Below are 17,627 nucleotides of genomic sequence, written 5' to 3'. Positions count from 1 at the left end.
CAACATCCTGAAATATATGTAGATATCTTTGTTAGAAAGAATACTATATTTCCCTTGACAGAGTGAAGCTGAATGTAGAAAATTGCTCAACTTACCCACTCTCCCCTATACCAGTCTTTAGGTTGATTTATGGAGCTCTTATCCCCTCGCTCTCCCTTTTGCCCCTCTTGCAGGCCCCAGTGAATGGCTCTGTGCGGCCCTACACCACGTCACACAAGAAGAAGCTGTGGAACCATCTAGAGCTTTCCAATAAACTAATAGTAGAGAATGTGACTGTCAACTACACAGGAGAATACAAATGCACAGCCTCCAGTGGACAAATGTGCATCTACATCTCTCATGGTCTATGGTAGGTACATCAGGTTCTTAGTGATTTAAGCCACATCAGTTGTCCAAGGTACATAGTCCGGAGGTTTTCCAGAGTACACTTTTTTTGCGGATATCCTCTTGTTGGTTTAGATTGAATATTTCCCCTGGTCTGTTTTTTTGGCACAATAATCCATTATGTTATTTTGTGACATTGAATTGTTCTGATGACGTTTGTGTTGTTTTTGTTGTCATTAGAAAAGCCTTTTATTGTTTTCGATGACCACAAGTGGGTTAAGATTCTGGGGGTGAACGTTAGCCAGACCACTAAGATACCAGTCAAGTTCGACGCCTACCCAGAACCTACAGTCAGATGGTACTTTGATCATGTACAGTAATGATATATATACTTGCAGTAGTTTGTATTGTATTCTAAGTAATGTAAATGTAACCTGTCCTTATTTCTGCAGGTACAAGAATGGCCAGCCTATCAGTAAGGATGACTATCGATTTAAACCTGCCAGGGACTCTCACAATGCTTGAAATTACTGAGAACGATGCCTGGAATTACACCGTGGTCTTGACCGATAAGAAAAGAAGAGAAGAGTCGCTCTGTCCAGGTCTTGGTCAATGGTATGTACCTCCTCCCCTCCTCTCAACCATTCCTCTCTCACTACTCTCTCCTGTTCTCTTCCTCTCCCCTCTCTCTCCTCCCTCCCCTTTGTCCTATAATTTCCCCCTCTCTTTCTCCTTTATACTGTACCTCTGTCTTAGACTTAAATTGTGATGTGACCATTGCCTCGTTCATACTGCTCTTAGCCCAGGGCCATGTGGAGTTTGCACCTGTCAAGTCAATCAATTTCAATCAATTTTATTTTATATAGCCCTTCTTACATCAGCTAATATCTCGAAGTGCTGTACAGAAACCCAGCCTAAAACCCCAAACAGCTAGTAATGCAGGTGTAGAAGCACGGTGGCTAGGAAAAACTCCCTAGAAAGGCGAAAGCCTAGGAAGAAACCTAGAGAGGAACCAGGCTATGAGGGTGGCCAGTCCTCTTCTGGCTGTGCCGGGTGGAGATTATAACAGAACCATGCCAAGATGTTCAAAAATGTTCATAAGTGACAAGCATGGTCAAATAATAATCAGGAATAAATCTCAGTTGGCTTTTCATAGCCGATCATTAAGAGTTGAAAACAGCAGGTCTGGGACAGGTAGGGGTTCCATAACCGCAGGCAGAACAGTTGAAACTGGAATAGCAGCAAGGCCAGGCGGACTGGGGACAGCAAGGAGTCACCACGGCCGGTAGTCCCGACGTATGGTCCTAGGGCTCAGGTCTCTCAGTTGGCTTTTCATAGCCGATCATTAAAGAGTTGAAAACAGCAGGTCTGGGACAGGTAGGGGTTTCGTAGCCGCAGGCAGAACAGTTGAAACTGGAATAGCAGCAAGGCCAGGCGGACTGGGGACAGCAAGGTGTCATCATGCCCGGTAGTCCTGACGTATGGTCCTAGGGCTCAGGTTCTCAGAGAGAAAGAGAGAACGAGAGAATTAGAGAGAGCATACTTAAATTCACACAGGACACTGGATAAGACAGGAGAAGTACTCCAGGTATAACCAACTAACCCCAGCCCCCGACACATAAACTACTGCAGCATAAATACTGGAGGCTGAGACAGGAGCGGTCCGGAGACACTGTGGCCCCATCCGAAGAAACCCCCGGACAGGGCCAAACAGGAAGGATATAACCCCACCCACTCCGCCAAAGCACAGCCCCCGCACCACTAGAGGGATATCCCCAACCACCAACTTACAATCCTGAGACAAGGCCGAGTATAGCCCACAGAGGTCTCCACCACAGCACAAACCAAGGGGGGCGCCAACCCAGACAGGAAGATCACGTCAGTAACTCAACCCACTCAAGTGACGCACCCCTCCCAGGGACGGCATGAAAGAGCACCAGCAAGCCAGTGACTCAGCCCCTGCAACAGGGTTAGAGGCAGAGAACCCCAGTGGAGAGGGAACCGGCCCGGCAGAGACAGCAAGGGCTGTTCGTTGCTCCAGCCTTTCCGTTCACCTTCACACTCCTGGGCCAGACTACACTCAATCATATGACCTACTGAAGAGATAAGTCTTCAGTAAAGACTTAAAGGTTGAGACCGAGTCTGCGTCTCTCACATGGGTAGGCAGACTGTTCCATAAAAATGGAGATCTATAGGAGAAAGCCCTGCCTCCCGCTGTTTGCTTAGAAATTCTAGGGACAATTAGGAGGCCTGCGTCTTGTGACCGTAGCGTACGTATTGGTATGTACGGCAGGACCAACTCGGAAAGATAGGTAGGAGCAAGCCCATGTAACGCTTTATAGGTTAACAGTAAAACCTTGAAATCAGCCCTTGCCTTAACAGGGAAGCCAGTGTAGGGGAAGCTAGCACTGGAGTAATATGATCAAATTTCTTGGTTCTAGTCAGGATTCTAGCAGCCGTATTTAGCACTAACTGAAGTTTATTTAGTGCTTTATCCGGTAGCCGGAAAATAGAGCATTGCAGTAGTCTAACCTAGAAGTAACAAATGCATGGATTAATTTTTCTGCATCATTTTGGACAGAAAATTTCTGATTTTTGCAATGTTACGTAGATGGAAAAAAGCTGTCCTTGAAACAGTCTTGATATGTTCGTCAAAAGAGAGATCAGGGTCAAGAGTAACACCGAGGTCCTTCACAGTTTTATTTGAGACGACTTTACAACCATCTAGATGAATTGTCAGATTTAACAGAAGATCTCTTTGTTTCTTGGGACCTAGAACAAGCATCTCTGTTTTGTCCGAGTTTAAAAGTAAAAAAGTTTTCAGCCATCCACTTCCTTATGTCTGAAACACAGGCTTCTAGCGAGGGCAATTTTGGGGCTTCACCATGTTTCATTGAAATGTACAGCTGTGTGTCATCCGCATAGCAGTGAAAGTTAACATTATGTTTTCGAATAACATCCCCAAGAGGTAAAATATATAGTGAAAACAATAGTGGTCCTAAAACGGAACCTTGAGGAACACCGAAATGTACAGTTGATTTGTCGGAGGACAGACCATTCACAGAGACAAACTGATATCTTTCCGACAGGTAGGATCTAAACCAGGCCAGAACTTGTCCGTGTAGACCAATTTGGGTTTCCAGTCTCTCCAAAAGAATATGGTGATCGATGGTGTCAAAGGCAGCACTAAGGTCTAGTAGCACGAGGACAGATGCAGAGCCTCGGTCTGACGCCATTAAAAGGTCATTTACCACCTTCACAAGTGCAGTCTCAGTGCTATGATGGGGTCTAAAACCAGACTGAAGCATTTCGTATACATTGTTTGTCTTCAGAAAGGCAGTGAGTTGCTGCGCAACAGCTTTTTCTAAAATTTTGAGAGGAATGGAAGATTCGATATAGGCCGATAGTTTTTTTATATTTTCCGGGTCAAGGTTTGGCTTTTTCAAGAGAGGCTTTATCACTGCCACTTTTAGTGAGTTTGGTACACATCCGGTGGATAGAGAGCTGTTTATTATGTTCAACATAGGAGGGCCAAGCACAGGAAGCAGCTCCTTCAGCAGTTTAGTAGGAATAGGATCCAGTATGCAGCTTGAAGGTTTAGAGGCCATGATTATTTTCATCATTGTGTCAAGAGATATAGTACTAAAACACTTAAGTGTCAAGTCTTGGTTCATGTCTCCTCATTCCGTCCCCATATCATTGAGAAGGGGGTTGCCATGGACGTCCACATGTATGGCAGCAGCCCCACCCTCAGGTGCACCGCCCGTGAAATCCCCACCCCCACACATCCAATGGCAATGGATGTCCAGAGAGGACTGCCCAATCATCTTCCAGTAAGTCTCACATTCACTGTGTGTGTGTGTGTGTGTGTGTGTGTGTTCGTGCGCGTGTGTATAACCTCACCCTGATGGTCATTGTCAACAGGTTGTTGATTCTGTGGAGGAAAAACAGCTGTTGATGAAAGCATTAACAGAGACAATGAGTGTGCCCTCTGACCTGCATCAGATAAGTGGATGTGCTTCATACTTCTCACAGTAAGTTGTGTGCATAGTTTAACAACACCAGTGTGAGTTAGACTGAGAAAAACATGAAGACCAAGCTTATCTTTGTGTGTTTGTATGATGTTGTATGTGTTTTCCATATGATCCCAGTATTCTCTATGGAGAATCTTATGCTTAGCCTTGTATTCAAGAGAACTTTGATGATTGAGTCTCTTAGGAAGATTGTGATTGGGTAGAGCTGGGGCTTCAGAATGGGTTGTGATTAGTGAATGGGCCCCTCAGGTATGCAGTAATGTGAGGATTGTTGATGGAGTGTATGGTCCAGTCCACAGCACATACCATCAGTAAGGCTTTATCTTCAGCCTGCACATCCAAGCACTTCCTCAGTCCTGGTCGGGTTTTCCTGTTGTTCCCATTGCAATACTCTGTCTAAAGGCTTCTTCCTGTGAAACCCCATCTCTACCTCCTCATCTTCCCTCAATCCTTACCTACCACCATCACTCCAATCATCTCTAGCTCCCCGTTTTACATTATCTCTCTCGCTCTCTCTCGTGGTGTGTGTTTGTTTGACGGTCCTACCCACTCCAGTCTGTAAATAAATGACATAACCTCTCCTGAAATAACCATCTCCCAGCTGTGAACAGGGACCAATAAACCCATAGACCTACATATTGTATTTATAAAGATCATAGTTGTCTTTTTACATTTGTGTGTGCATGTTTATTTGTGTATGTACGGTGCTGTGCTTATATTGATATTCTGTGTCTGATTATAGCAGTGTGTCAGTTGAGTGAGCTTGGTTTTGTCCTACAGGTCAGGAGTGGTGAACTTTGGGGTCAAGCTGGAGGGCTGTACCAAATAGAGGGACATCAGCAATACCACAGGGCAGGAGAATCCTATCCATCGAATTAGCACTAACACAGATCACTTACACAAGGTCAAGACCATTCCTTCCTCTCTAAGTGATCGCAGTCATTTATGATATCAATGAATCAGTAAAATAACTGTAAAGCTCATGTTTGTCTGCAGACTGTGAGTTCTCTAAAGATCCAGAAAGCCAAGGTCCACGCTCTCTACAGATGCTTGACTTCTAACAAAGCGGGACAAGATTCACGAAACATCCTTTTCCATGTGACACGTAAGCTTCTTTTAATGTTTATTCTGTGCTTTTTGTTTGTGTTCATTGGTGCATCATGCACAGGCTGTGCACAGACCTTTGGAGGGGCAGGTGCCCTATTCCCTACATAGTGCACTAGAGGGAACAAGGTACCATTTGGGACGCAGGCAAGATCATCTTCTATTCAGGTCTGGTTGTAGTCTTCTTGGTTCTGGGTTTGTTGACTGTGCTATAGAGCACAGAGGGGTCCTCCTCAGCTTCTTGTGCCGGAGGTCTGTTATGAAAGGAGACGCAACATGTCATCATCAATCTTCAGTTCTAGGTTCTCATTTTATGTAATTATGTAGATGTTAATATGTTTAAACCAAACAACTGCTGGTCTGCATACAAGTAATTTATGCATTCCTACCTGTCAAGCAAAAGTACAATCTAATTTAAAAATTATCTTAGATGTTGTAATGGCTGGACTTGCTCACCGGATGGAAGCACTGGGGGGGTTGAATTTCACAGCATCGTACTGGACATCCTCATCCTCTTTCTGGGGTTGAGGCAGTTGGACAGTGGAGTACAGAGGCACTTCCTGGTTATTGGAGCAATAGAGGTGGACATTGGCATAGTGAACATCACCCTGCTCGTCTGTGCTGCAGTGGGGCCATTGTCATACACTGGACTGAGTCTCCCTGGAGAGGAGAAACGACAGACAATAGAAGCATACCTTGGGACTATTCCATTGGTTCCATTGTGCCAGGCAAGATTAATCGAACACTGATGAAGATCTGAAAGAAAAAAATTCTTTTTGACCTGATGTCACGGATTCTGCCGAGGCTGCTCCTCCTCCTTGCTCGGGCAGGCTTCGGCGTTCGTCGTCCCCGGAGTACTAGCTGCTGCCGATCGATGTTATCGGTGTCTGTCTAGTCTTGTCTGTATTGTTTACACCTGTTTCACATTATGTTTGATTGTTGCCCTATAATTACCCCTGTCTCTCATCGGGATCTTGTGTGTGATTGTTTTTCCTTCACGTATGTCGTTTGTGAGCGGGTATTTTCCTCCCCTGTGTGGAGTTATTCTGTGTTCATCTTTTTCAATATCGGATTAAAGGACGTTTCCGAGAGTTCCGTGTCCTGCGCCTGACTTCTTCAACCGCATCTCACTGACAGCCGTGACAGAATCACACACCACAACATGGAGTCAGCAGGAACGACGGCACCGACCGGATCACTCGAGGAGCGCGTCCTACAACAGGCAGCTATTCTTCAAGATCTTGGTGCCGCCATGGATAGGGTGATGAACACCTTGGGACGATGGGAGAGAGGAGGTTTGCCCACACCTCCTCCAACGATACCACCACCCTCGGCCACTCCTATCGTCTCACATCAGGAGTCCAGTGGGATTCGGCTCTCGCTCCCGAGGGCTTATGATGGCACCGCAGCCGGGTGTCAGGGTTTCCCTGCTCCAAGTGGAACTTTACCTGGCAACCATTCAACCGGCACCCCTTGGGATACGAGAGCGTGTCCGCCCTCATCTCCTGTCTGTCCGGCAAGGCACTGGAGTGGGCCAACGCCCGAGTGGGGAGGAATACTACGCCGCTACTGTGAACTATGTGGAGTTCACCCGCCGCTTCAGGGTGGTGTTCGATCATCCCCCGGAGAAGGCGCGGGTGAGCGTCTGTTCCACCTCAGACAGGGGAGGAGGAGCGCGCAGGAATTCGCACTGGACTTCCGGACTCTGGCTGCCAATTCGGGATGGAATGAGAGGGCCCTCATCGACCACTACCGGTGTAGCTTAAGAGAGGACGTTCGTCGAGAGTTGGCCTGCAGGGACACCAACCTAAGCTTCGATCAGCTGGTGGACATGTCGATTCGCCTGGATACCCTGTTGGCTACCCGCGGACGTCCGGAGCTGGGGCCGTCCATTCCATCCCCCAGCACTTCCGAGCCGAGCCCTATGGAGGCACGTTTCCGAGAGTTCCGTGTCCTGCGCCTGACTTCTTCAACTGCATCTCACTGACAGCCGTGACACCTGAACTCACCTGTCCATTCCCTGCTGTGTCCCTTATGTCAGATTTGGAGGCTTTCTTCATGTTTAAAAAAATAAATAAAAATAATGAATCATTGAATAACAATCAAGTTAGTAACAAATCAAAATGCTAAAGTGAAAGATAAGTCTTAGAAAGATGCTCACCTGAACCACATGAAGCCAGAGAGACAGAGGATGAGAACCACAACTACAATTCCTAAAGCTGCATTCTTCTGTACTTCTGTATGTCCCATCAGCTTCATTAAAACCTGGTAAAGGGTTTTACAATAAATATGTCTAGATCTTTTTGGAGCAAATGTATTCTAGAAGAGGCCTCTGGTCCATATAAAAAACAACATAAATGAAGTGAGAAGCAGATGTTGTTGAGCAGATAATGGATTACATTTTTTGATCAATTGAATACATGAATACACACCTAGTATTGTTGAAACATTATTCTACATTATAATAACATAATAATAATAACATTATACAATTATTTAATGGATAATAGGGGTTAATTAAATAAGGTACAGCCCTGAATACCCCCACCCACATCAACATCCTCCTCTACACACAAAGGCTTCACTATGACATTTTCCATGACATTTGGCCATTTAGACGACATGTTTGTGCTTTCTGGTATTTTTTCAGCGACCCTGAATGAGCAAAGCTCTTTCTACAAAGACAGCAGTAAGGTTTCTCTCCAGCGTGTGAGGAGGAATTGAGTTTAATAAGCATACTGAGTAGAACATCGTTAGATTCAGTCGCAAATGAATATATTTTTAAAGGGAAACGAGGCTGGCTGATAGACTTTAGTTCCTCGATCCCTGTTGCTGTCCAAAACTCCAGTACAGTAGGTGGCCTCATGCACCATAATGTTGGATGCCAACCGCCCTAAACCCCACAGAATAAGTTATATTTCAATTGTTAGAGTGGCCACTTGAAGTACCTGGTCATACAATGGATAATCTGACTTTCAAATCAGTGGATGTCAAGAAGTGCACACTTTGGGAGGAAGGAGAGATCATTAAGTACTAGACACAGATTCCTACGCATTATATAGTATACAATACTTTGCTGAGGGAAAAAAAATCCCAACCAGTTTTACCGTCATGTTTTTTTGGTCTAGCCATTTAAACCGAACACAGGATTGTGGAGGAGCAAAAATGATGAAAACTAGGCCTAAACATTTTATACAGCACAGCAGACCTATACTGTTAAAAGGAAACCAGACTTACCGGGTCCATCATGGAAGCTATTGTTTCTTACTAAGACAAGAAATGTCTAGGCTACAGTACATTTACTTTGTTGTCACAGCGTTCAGATAAAGATTAGTGGGTTGCCGGGAGAGAATTCCAGTCTCAAGGCTGCACCTGATGCACCCATAGACCAGAGCAATCAAACATCTATTTAAATATCAAAACTCAATTACGTTATGATAACATAACGTCTCACATCTCATGTAGGCTAATCTTACTTCAGAAAGTTCCTGGATAAGATTTTACCTGATATATAAAAGTCGAGTAAAGTCAACAAAACCCCTTTCACTAAGAATACTATTGTCTGCTATCGTCTACTTTTACCTGACAGCAACTTGGAACAGAGTTCTATATTAGTCCAGATGTTCTCAAGGCTGTTGTTGCATCTCCCCTCCCTGCAGCCTTAGAAACATAAAGATAGACAACAAACACACTTTATAACTGGTGAAAAACTACACCTGATACTTCAATTAAGCAGGAAAAAGCACTTATTATAACAGATGTGTAGCACTGTAAGACACGTGTTTCTCTGTTGATTGTTTTAAACCTGTTTTATTCTCAGGACCATGACTATAACATTGAGTGTTGGGACACAGGGCAACAACATATCCTGGTCTCTTCTACATAATACAACTAAACATTTAAAAATACATATTTAAAAAAATGAATATGCAATCAGCAATGAAAAACAAAACAAGAAAACAAGAAAACATGAAACCACATAGCAGATGTGTGTTTTACAATTACGTTTACATGTAAGGATTCGTTCCGCATAACAAATCACCAATAAAAAGTAGAATGGTAAGGTATAAGATATTATCAAGTGTATTTCCAGAGTGAAGAGAGAGAAGTTTGGTAGGAGACCTTACTGGCTGTGAGAAAACAGAAGAGTGTGAGGTCTGTGGTTGACATGACCTATAAGTACTGATGGGCAGAGCTGGCTTCCTGCCCCCATGATGCCTCTTCCTAACAACCAACACATAATTCGATTCACAATAAAAATGTGTGAACATCTTTTTGAGAACACTTAATATACAATAAGGAAAGCTGAAAGATATCCCTATTAAAATAAGTTAAAATAAATGCAACATCATTTGACCACACTAATAGTCCTATGGCTTCTGTATTTCTGTATGTCCCATCAGCTACACTAAAACCTGGTGAAGGGTTTTACAATAAATATGGGAACATCTTTTAGGACCAAACTAATTACACAAGAGGCCTATGCTCCTTATAAAAAATAGATTACAATTATAGATTTTAAAAACATATAATTAATGTGATAAGCAGACTTTGTTAAGCAGATAATGGATTTCATTTATTGATCTATTGAATATTATGCTACACATCTTACCATGGTAATCAGACTTAGTTAGAGAATGGGAGATGGATGACTCTTTACAATATGTTTTCTATTGAAACTTTATTTAGGGATCTGGAACCGGTGTTTGTGCTTTCTGGTGTTTTTTCAGTGACCCTGAATGAGCAAAGCTCTTTCCACATAGACAGGAGTAAGGTTTCTCTCCAGTGTGTATGAACTGGTGTGTAGTCAGGTTGAAATCTATCCACACTAATCACAGCTATAAGGCTCCTCTCCCTGTGTGTATGCGCTGGTGTCTAGTCAGATTTCCTGACGCCATGAAGCTCTTCCCACACTGATCACAGCTATAAGGCTTCTCTCCTGTGTGTATTCGCTGGTGTGTAATCAGGGCTCCTGAGTGATAGAAACTCTTCCCACACTGATCACAGCTATAAGGCTTCTCTCCTGTGTGTATTCGCTGGTGTGTAGTCAGGTGTCCTGATCGATTGAAGCTCTTCCCACACTGATTACAGCTATAAGGCTTCTCTCCTGTGTGTATTCGCTGGTGTGTGGTCAGGTATCCGAATAGAGCAAAGCTCTTCCCACACTGATCACAGCTATAAGGCTTCTCTCCTGTGTGTATTCGCTGGTGTGTAGTCAGGTTTCCGGATTGAGCAAAGCTCTTCCCACACTGATCACAGCTATAAGGCTTCTCTCCTGTGTGTATGCGTTGGTGTGCAGTCAGGGTGGAATCTTGAGCAAAACTCTTCCCACACTGATCACAGCTATAAGGCTTCTCTCCTGTGTGTATGCGGTGGTGTGCAGTCAGGGTGAAATTGTGAGCAAAACTCTTCCCACACTGATCACAGCTATAAGGCTTCTCTCCTGTGTGTATTCGCTGGTGTGTAATCAGGGCTCCTGAATGATTGAAGCTCTTCCCACACTGATCACAGCAATAAGGCTTCTCACCTGTGTGTATGCGTTGGTGTGTAGTCAGTTGTCCTGAATGATTGAAGCTCTTCCCACATTGATCACAGCTATAAGGCTTCTCTCCTGTATGTATGCGTTGGTGTGCAGTCAAGGTGGAATCTTGAGCAAAACTCTTCCCACACTGATCACAGCTATAAGGCTTCTCTCCCTGTGTGTATGCGCTGGTGTCTAGTCAGGGTTCCTGATTGATTGAAGCTCTTCCCACATTGATCACAGCTATAAGGCTTCTCTACTGTGTGTATGCGTTGGTGTTCAGTCAGGGTGGAATCTTGAGCAAAACTCTTCCCACACTGATCACAGCTATAAGGCTTCTCTCCTGTGTGTAAGCGCTGGTGTCTAGTCAGGTTTCCGGATAGAGCAAAGCTCTTCCCACACTGATCACAACTATAAGGCTTCTCTCCTGTGTGAATGTGTTGGTGTTTAGTCAGGGTTCCTGATTGATTGAAGCTCTTCCCACACTGATCACAGCTATAAGGCTTCTCTCCTGCGTGTATGCGTTGGTGTGCAGTCAGGGTGGAATCTTGAGCAAAACTCTTCCCACACTGATCACAGCTATAAGGCTTCTCTCCTATGTGTATCCGTTGGTGTTTAGTCAGGGTTCCTGATCGATTGAAGCTCTTCCCACACTGATCACAGCTATAAGGCTTCTCTCCTGTGTGTATCCGTTGGTGTTTAGTCAGGGTTCCTGATTGATTGAAGCTCTTCCCACACTGATCACAGCTATAAGGCTTCTCTCCTGTGTGTATGCGTTGGTGTGCCGTTAGGGTGGAATCTAGAGCAAAACTCTTTCCACACTGATCACAGCTATAAGGCTTCTCTCCTGTGTGACTGCGTTGGTGTTTAGTCAGGGTTCCTGATCGATTGAAGCTCTTTCCACACTGATCACAGCTATAAGGCTTCTCTCCTGTGTGTATCCGTTGGTGTTTAGTCAGGGTTCCTGATCGATTGAAGCTCTTTCCACACTGATCACAGCTATAAGGCTTCTCTCCTGTGTGTATCCGTTGGTGTTTAGTCAGGGTTCCTGATTTATTGAAGCTCTTCCCACACTGATCACAACTATAAGGCTTCTCTCCTGTGTGAATGCGTTGGTGTCCAGTTAGGGTTACTGATTGATAGACGCATTTCCCACAATCAAAGCTGGGGTAAGGCCTCTCCCCTGTATGAATTCTCTGATGACATTTTAAGGTTTTAGATGCAGCGAAACTATTCCCACACTGAGAGCAGTGGTATGGTTTCTCTCCGGTGTGAATCCGCTGGTGAATTATCAATTCCCTCTGTTTAGCAAAACCCTTCCCACAGTCAGAGCAGCAATGATGAAGTTTCTTCTCTATACCTCTCTGCTGGTGTTTCTTGAGGTGTTCTGATCCGGATAGACTTTTCTCTGTCTTGTCAGCATCATGATGTTGTTGAGGCTCCCCAGATGATAAGCCCCTCCCACTGAGAGAGCAACGATTAGGGCTGTCCCCTGTGAAATAAAGACATTGAATTGTTAGGTTTTGCAAACATGGGCCCATAAACAGACGGGTCGTTCCACGAAATGAATGTCTTTTACGTCCCTTTTATATTTGTTCAGAAGAAATTGTGCACCAATATAACATTTTCAATCTCAGTTATATTAAGTAAAGTGCCCATTAAAACAGAACACATGGAGAATTAGATTAATCCGATTTTTTTTCAAAGGTTTTTTTGGACCAAGTTACACTTCTCAAATTTAAGTGGAATGACAAGATATTTTAATCAGTATATAATTAGTCAATTAATTGTTATAGAAGCAGACTGTAGTCTAATCCACACACCATGCTTCTTACTTAATGAAATCAAATCTCCATGTTCCTCTTCTCCTCTCTCAGTTCCACTCTGCCCCGGTGTTTTCCTGCAGTCGACCAGACCCAGCAGTAAAGTACCGGGAGGCGGTCGACCTGGGGACTCCTGGAGGGTGGAGGGGGACGGGCTAGATTTGTCCTGTTGGCCTAAGAAGTATTCTACATAGATTAATATATAAAATATTTTATTACAAAATATTTTATTAATTGAGTCTACACCTCGAATATCTCCTTTATCCTGAAATGTTCAATCGTTCACTACAACCCACAAATCCAAGAGCATTGGATTGGTGAAGGCATGGGCTAGTTTCCACCATAATTCTTATACCAGTCATTTCCTTTCAATAGGCGAAGCGAGAGGGTTAACTGGGCCCAAAATATGTCCCTACCACAAACAAAGTCATAAATCACGTCCATTTAAACAATTGCTCTTATTAAAATGTGATTTTAACCCTACCCTAAACCACACTTCTAACTTTATGCCTAACCCTAAATAAATAAAAATACGATATAGATATTTGACTTCGCGGCTGTGGTAAGTAGTTGAAACACGCATATATGCCCTCTCATTGGCTATAATGGTCCCACCTGATCTTGCCTCTTCCCGGTTGCCTTCCATTTTCTAAGACATTTATTTTATTTGTTAGAGCGGCCACTTGAGTATCTGGTCAATTAATGCAGAATGTTTTCGAAATCAGTGAAGGAATGTGAACACTTTGGGAGGAAGGAGAGATAATTAGGTCATAGGCACAGATTACTAAACATGATATAGTAGTAGGCTACTTTGTTGAAGGAAAATAAATCCCAACAAGTTTTACTGTCCATTTTTATTCTGTCCAGCCGTTTAAACCTAACACAGGAATGTGGACGAACAATTACGATTAAAACTAGGCCTAGACATTTTATACAACACAGCAGGTCTATACTATTACAACCAGACTTACCCGATCCATTGTGGAAGCTATTGTTTCTTTGTAAGACATGAATTGTTGTAGGCTACAGTACAGTTAGACTACTTTCTTCTTCGCTGGGGTTTATCAGCGGTTGGCATCCAACGTTATGGTGCATTATCGCCACCTACTGTACTGGAATGTGGGCCTGAGACAGGAAGCAACTATATTCTACGTGCCAGCTCCGTTGTGCTTAAAAAAGATAACAAAATATTTGAGACTATATGTAATAAAGTTCTACTCAATATAATTTTGAAACTAATTTCATGTATCCTCTTCTCCCTCATACTATATCTCTGATACTGCCCACACTGTAGTAATACATGCTCTACAGTCTCTGTTCCCTGGCAATAATCACACTTTCCTGTTGGATGCTTTACTATCATATTTAAAGTCTTATTCAACTGGCTGTGTCCCACACTTAACCTTGTAAAAATAGCCTCCTCTCTTCTGTCCCTCCCTGCCGTCCTCCCTCCCTGACTTTCCTCTGTACTTGAAATAAATGCCTGCCCTTAGTATCTCTATTCCACTGCTCCTGCCATCTCTGCACCATCACTGTCCATATCAGGCTTTTTGCCTCTGCTTTGCTCATTGAAACTATTCCACTGCTAAGTGCTTGTTCAGCCTCTTCCCCTCCACCCCACATGGGCTGGGACCCAAGTAAAACGTATTTGTATACCCATCTGTATAATCTTCCCATGGGTTTGTAGCACCTCATAAAGCAGGTCTTGTCTGCTACGTGAGGTAAAGGACTGCAGACTCATTAACACTGCACAAGAATCAGAGCAAACAACTACTCTGTCTGGCTTGACTTCCTCCACCCACTGCAAGGCCAACAGTATGGCCATCAGCTCCGCCGTATATACAGCCAGATGATCTGTAAACGTTTCCTGACTGCCACCCCCACATTCCTGCACTACAAATGTTGATCCAGTACATCCTGTCCATCTGTGTAAATGGCGTTAGACTACTTTGTTGTAGTGTTCAGATAATGACTAGGGAGTTGCAGAGAGAAAATTAAATTCTCAAGGCTGCAATTAATGAGCCCCTATACCTGAACAATCAAACATCTATTTAAATATCAAAACGTAATTAAGTTAGGACAAATAAACGTCTCACGTCTCATGTAGCCTAATCTTACTTCAGAAAGTTCCTGGATAACATTTTATATGTGGAACACTTTCACAGCAGTACTGCGCTGGGTTGGGGAAGGTGGACGGCACGGTGTCTCGAGCTGTGTTTTCTGTTTTGGCTGGATGAAGAAACATGGCGTCTCACAGACAGCTGTGGGATAAGGAGACGTATACTTGGATGACGGAGGAGGAATGGAAGGAAAAAGAGGCAGAGGAGGTCTAAGAGAGAGAGGGAGGAGGATTGTGAGCTTGAGTCGGTAAAAAATGGCGTGAAAAAAGGAGAATGTTTGTTAAAGAAGAATGGTAGGAAATGTAAGCAAAGTGAGCTGAAGACAAGAGGAGAAATGGAAGTGAATGAGGGTGAAGTATCGGAGGTGGTAGGTGTGGTGAAGTACTCAGAGGCCGAGGCTTGCCCAGAGGGTCAGGATAAAGAGTCTGTGACAGTAGGAGTGAAGTTTTTGGAAAAAGTGGACCCTTGCCTTTTGGCTGATCCATTTATGGTTTCAAGATTAAACCCTATAGTATACTATATTAAACCCTATATTAAACCCTATAGTATACTATATTATACCCTATAGTAGACCCTATAGTATACTATATTAAACCCTATAGTAGACCCTATAGTATACTATATTAAACCCTATAGTACACTATATTAAACCCTATAGTATACTATATTAAACCCTATAGTATACCCTATACTACACTATACTATACTATACTATATTAAACCCTATAGTATACTATATTAAACCCTATAGTAAACCCTATAGTACACTATATTAAACCCTATAGTATACTATATTAAACCCTATAGTATACTATATTAAACCCTATAGTATACTATATTAAACCCTATATTAAACCCTATAGTAAACCCTATAGTACACTATATTAAACCCTATAGTAAACCCTATAGTACACTATATTACTTTACATTTACATTTACGTCATTTAGCAGACGCTCTTATCCAGAGCGACTTACAGTTAGTGAATACATATATATATATATATATATATATATATTTTTTTTTCTTTTTTTTCTTCTGGCCCCCCGTGGGAATCAAACCCACAACCCTGGCGTTGCAAACGCCATGCTCTATCAACTGAGCTACATCCCTGCCGGCCATTCCCTCCCCTACCCTGGACGACGCTGGGCCAATTGTGCGCCGCCCATGAGTCTCCCGGTCGCGGCCGGCTGCTACAGAGCCTGGATTCGAACCAGGATCTCTAGTGGCACAGCTAGCACTGCGATGCAGTGCCTTGGACCACTGCGCCACTCAGGAGAGGGTTTAAACCCTATAGTATACTATATTAAACCTGTAGTATATGATGAATGGTGGTCATCATTGCTGTCAACAAAAGGAGTCTGCTCGTACTGAACATTGATCATAAGGTTTATTCAGACCACAAGCTTCAGCATGAGTAACAGACTTGCAGGGTCTGGAGAGCAGTGTCCTCCAATTCTAATGGCTGCTCTGTCCTATCTTCTTCGTTCACCCCTATTTATAACCAATGCAACAAGATGGGCTCCCTCTTCTGGCCAGTTTACAATACACTTCCTGTCTATTATATGTTACATTATACTAACCATTGTCTTGTGATACTAACATAACCAACATTCCATTTCGTCATGAAAAACATTTAACAAAGGCATAATCTTCAGATACGACATTCCCCCTTTCGAGACGAAATAAACGTCTCGAAAACAAACAGAATAAGATTATGACTATTAACCATTTATCTCCTTGAGTATCTTTAACATTAAACCAAACACCTTCTCCTCTAGAGTGTAAATACCTTTCTATGAAATACCTGTTTATGAAGTGTGAATACATTACTATGACATATGAAGAAATCTCTATGGAGTGTAAGAGCGAAAAACTGTCCAGCAGCCATCCATCCATATCAATCAAGACAGTAAAATTCTCTCACGGTCCCTCTGCCCCAGGCAACCACCGTCGGTACTCCAGATAACCTCATTAACCATGTAAATGCATTTGAAACTATGATGTAATTAAATACACATGTAAACAAAATCCTATCCATAAATATCCATTGTACGGCTGGTCAACCCATCGAATCGTACAATGAATCTCTCCCTTCCTAGACCTTCTCTGTCCCTAAACATTCACCGAAATAAACAAAAGCATCTAAGATCCTCATCTGCATTCAATAACATCAAACATCATTCTACTAAAATCAATACCTAAGAATATGACACAATTATGTATTACACATCAAATATGTCTATATTTCATTGCAGACACTGGAATATAGTCCACTACACTTCATCTCCCTGTAGTGTCCTCTTCCAATGGACTTGTTGATGATGGAATCAGCCACACCCTCCTTGTTTCATCTCCTCCAGTCATATTGTCCCTTCATATTGTCTTTGTTTGAGTATTCCAATCTCCACATGTTCTCCCAAATGCTTCTGGAATGACAAGAAAATAAACGACCAAACAGTATCTTTTGCAAAACAACCACTTTCAAATTAAACCTCCATTTCACCTAAGAATTTAAAAAATGATACATAAATGATGCATGAATCACATTAACCTATCCCCCTTGATTCATAAATCATACTAAAATCATACTAAAAAAATGTTTTCCTTGAAACAATAAAAATAAAATGATCAAATAATCAAAAAGGATATTTATCCATTCAGTAGTCCATCTAGACCCCCTCGTCCGTCTTCGTCCAGATC

At 43.0% G+C, this 17,627-nt stretch overlaps 2 long non-coding RNA genes and 1 pseudogene across 4 annotated transcripts; 2 read left to right on the top strand and 1 right to left on the bottom strand.

The window, feature by feature from the left end:
* Positions 1 to 317: 317 nt before the first annotated feature.
* On the top strand, positions 318 to 4,104 carry LOC123484687. Of its 2 annotated transcripts, none has more exons than XR_006658638.1 (3): positions 318 to 349; positions 777 to 939; positions 4,032 to 4,104. It is a non-coding gene; the product is annotated as an uncharacterized LOC123484687 (long non-coding RNA). The 2 variants fall into 2 exon arrangements; XR_006658639.1 differs by lacking the exon at positions 318 to 349 and adding an exon at positions 609 to 682.
* On the top strand, positions 4,099 to 12,945 carry LOC121576334. Of its 2 annotated transcripts, none has more exons than XR_006658634.1 (5): positions 4,099 to 4,157; positions 4,249 to 4,358; positions 5,139 to 5,262; positions 5,355 to 5,463; positions 12,861 to 12,945. It is a non-coding gene; the product is annotated as an uncharacterized LOC121576334 (long non-coding RNA). The 2 variants fall into 2 exon arrangements; XR_006658635.1 differs by lacking the exon at positions 12,861 to 12,945 and adding an exon at positions 5,893 to 6,102.
* Positions 9,257 to 13,996, bottom strand: LOC123481071 (annotated as a pseudogene).
* Positions 13,997 to 17,627: the final 3,631 nt, after the last annotated feature.

This window comes from Coregonus clupeaformis, unplaced genomic scaffold (assembly GCF_020615455.1).
Source record: "Coregonus clupeaformis isolate EN_2021a unplaced genomic scaffold, ASM2061545v1 scaf0403, whole genome shotgun sequence".
Taxonomy (NCBI): domain Eukaryota; kingdom Metazoa; phylum Chordata; class Actinopteri; order Salmoniformes; family Salmonidae; genus Coregonus; species Coregonus clupeaformis.
This window is presented reverse-complemented; position numbering and strand designations above follow the sequence as displayed.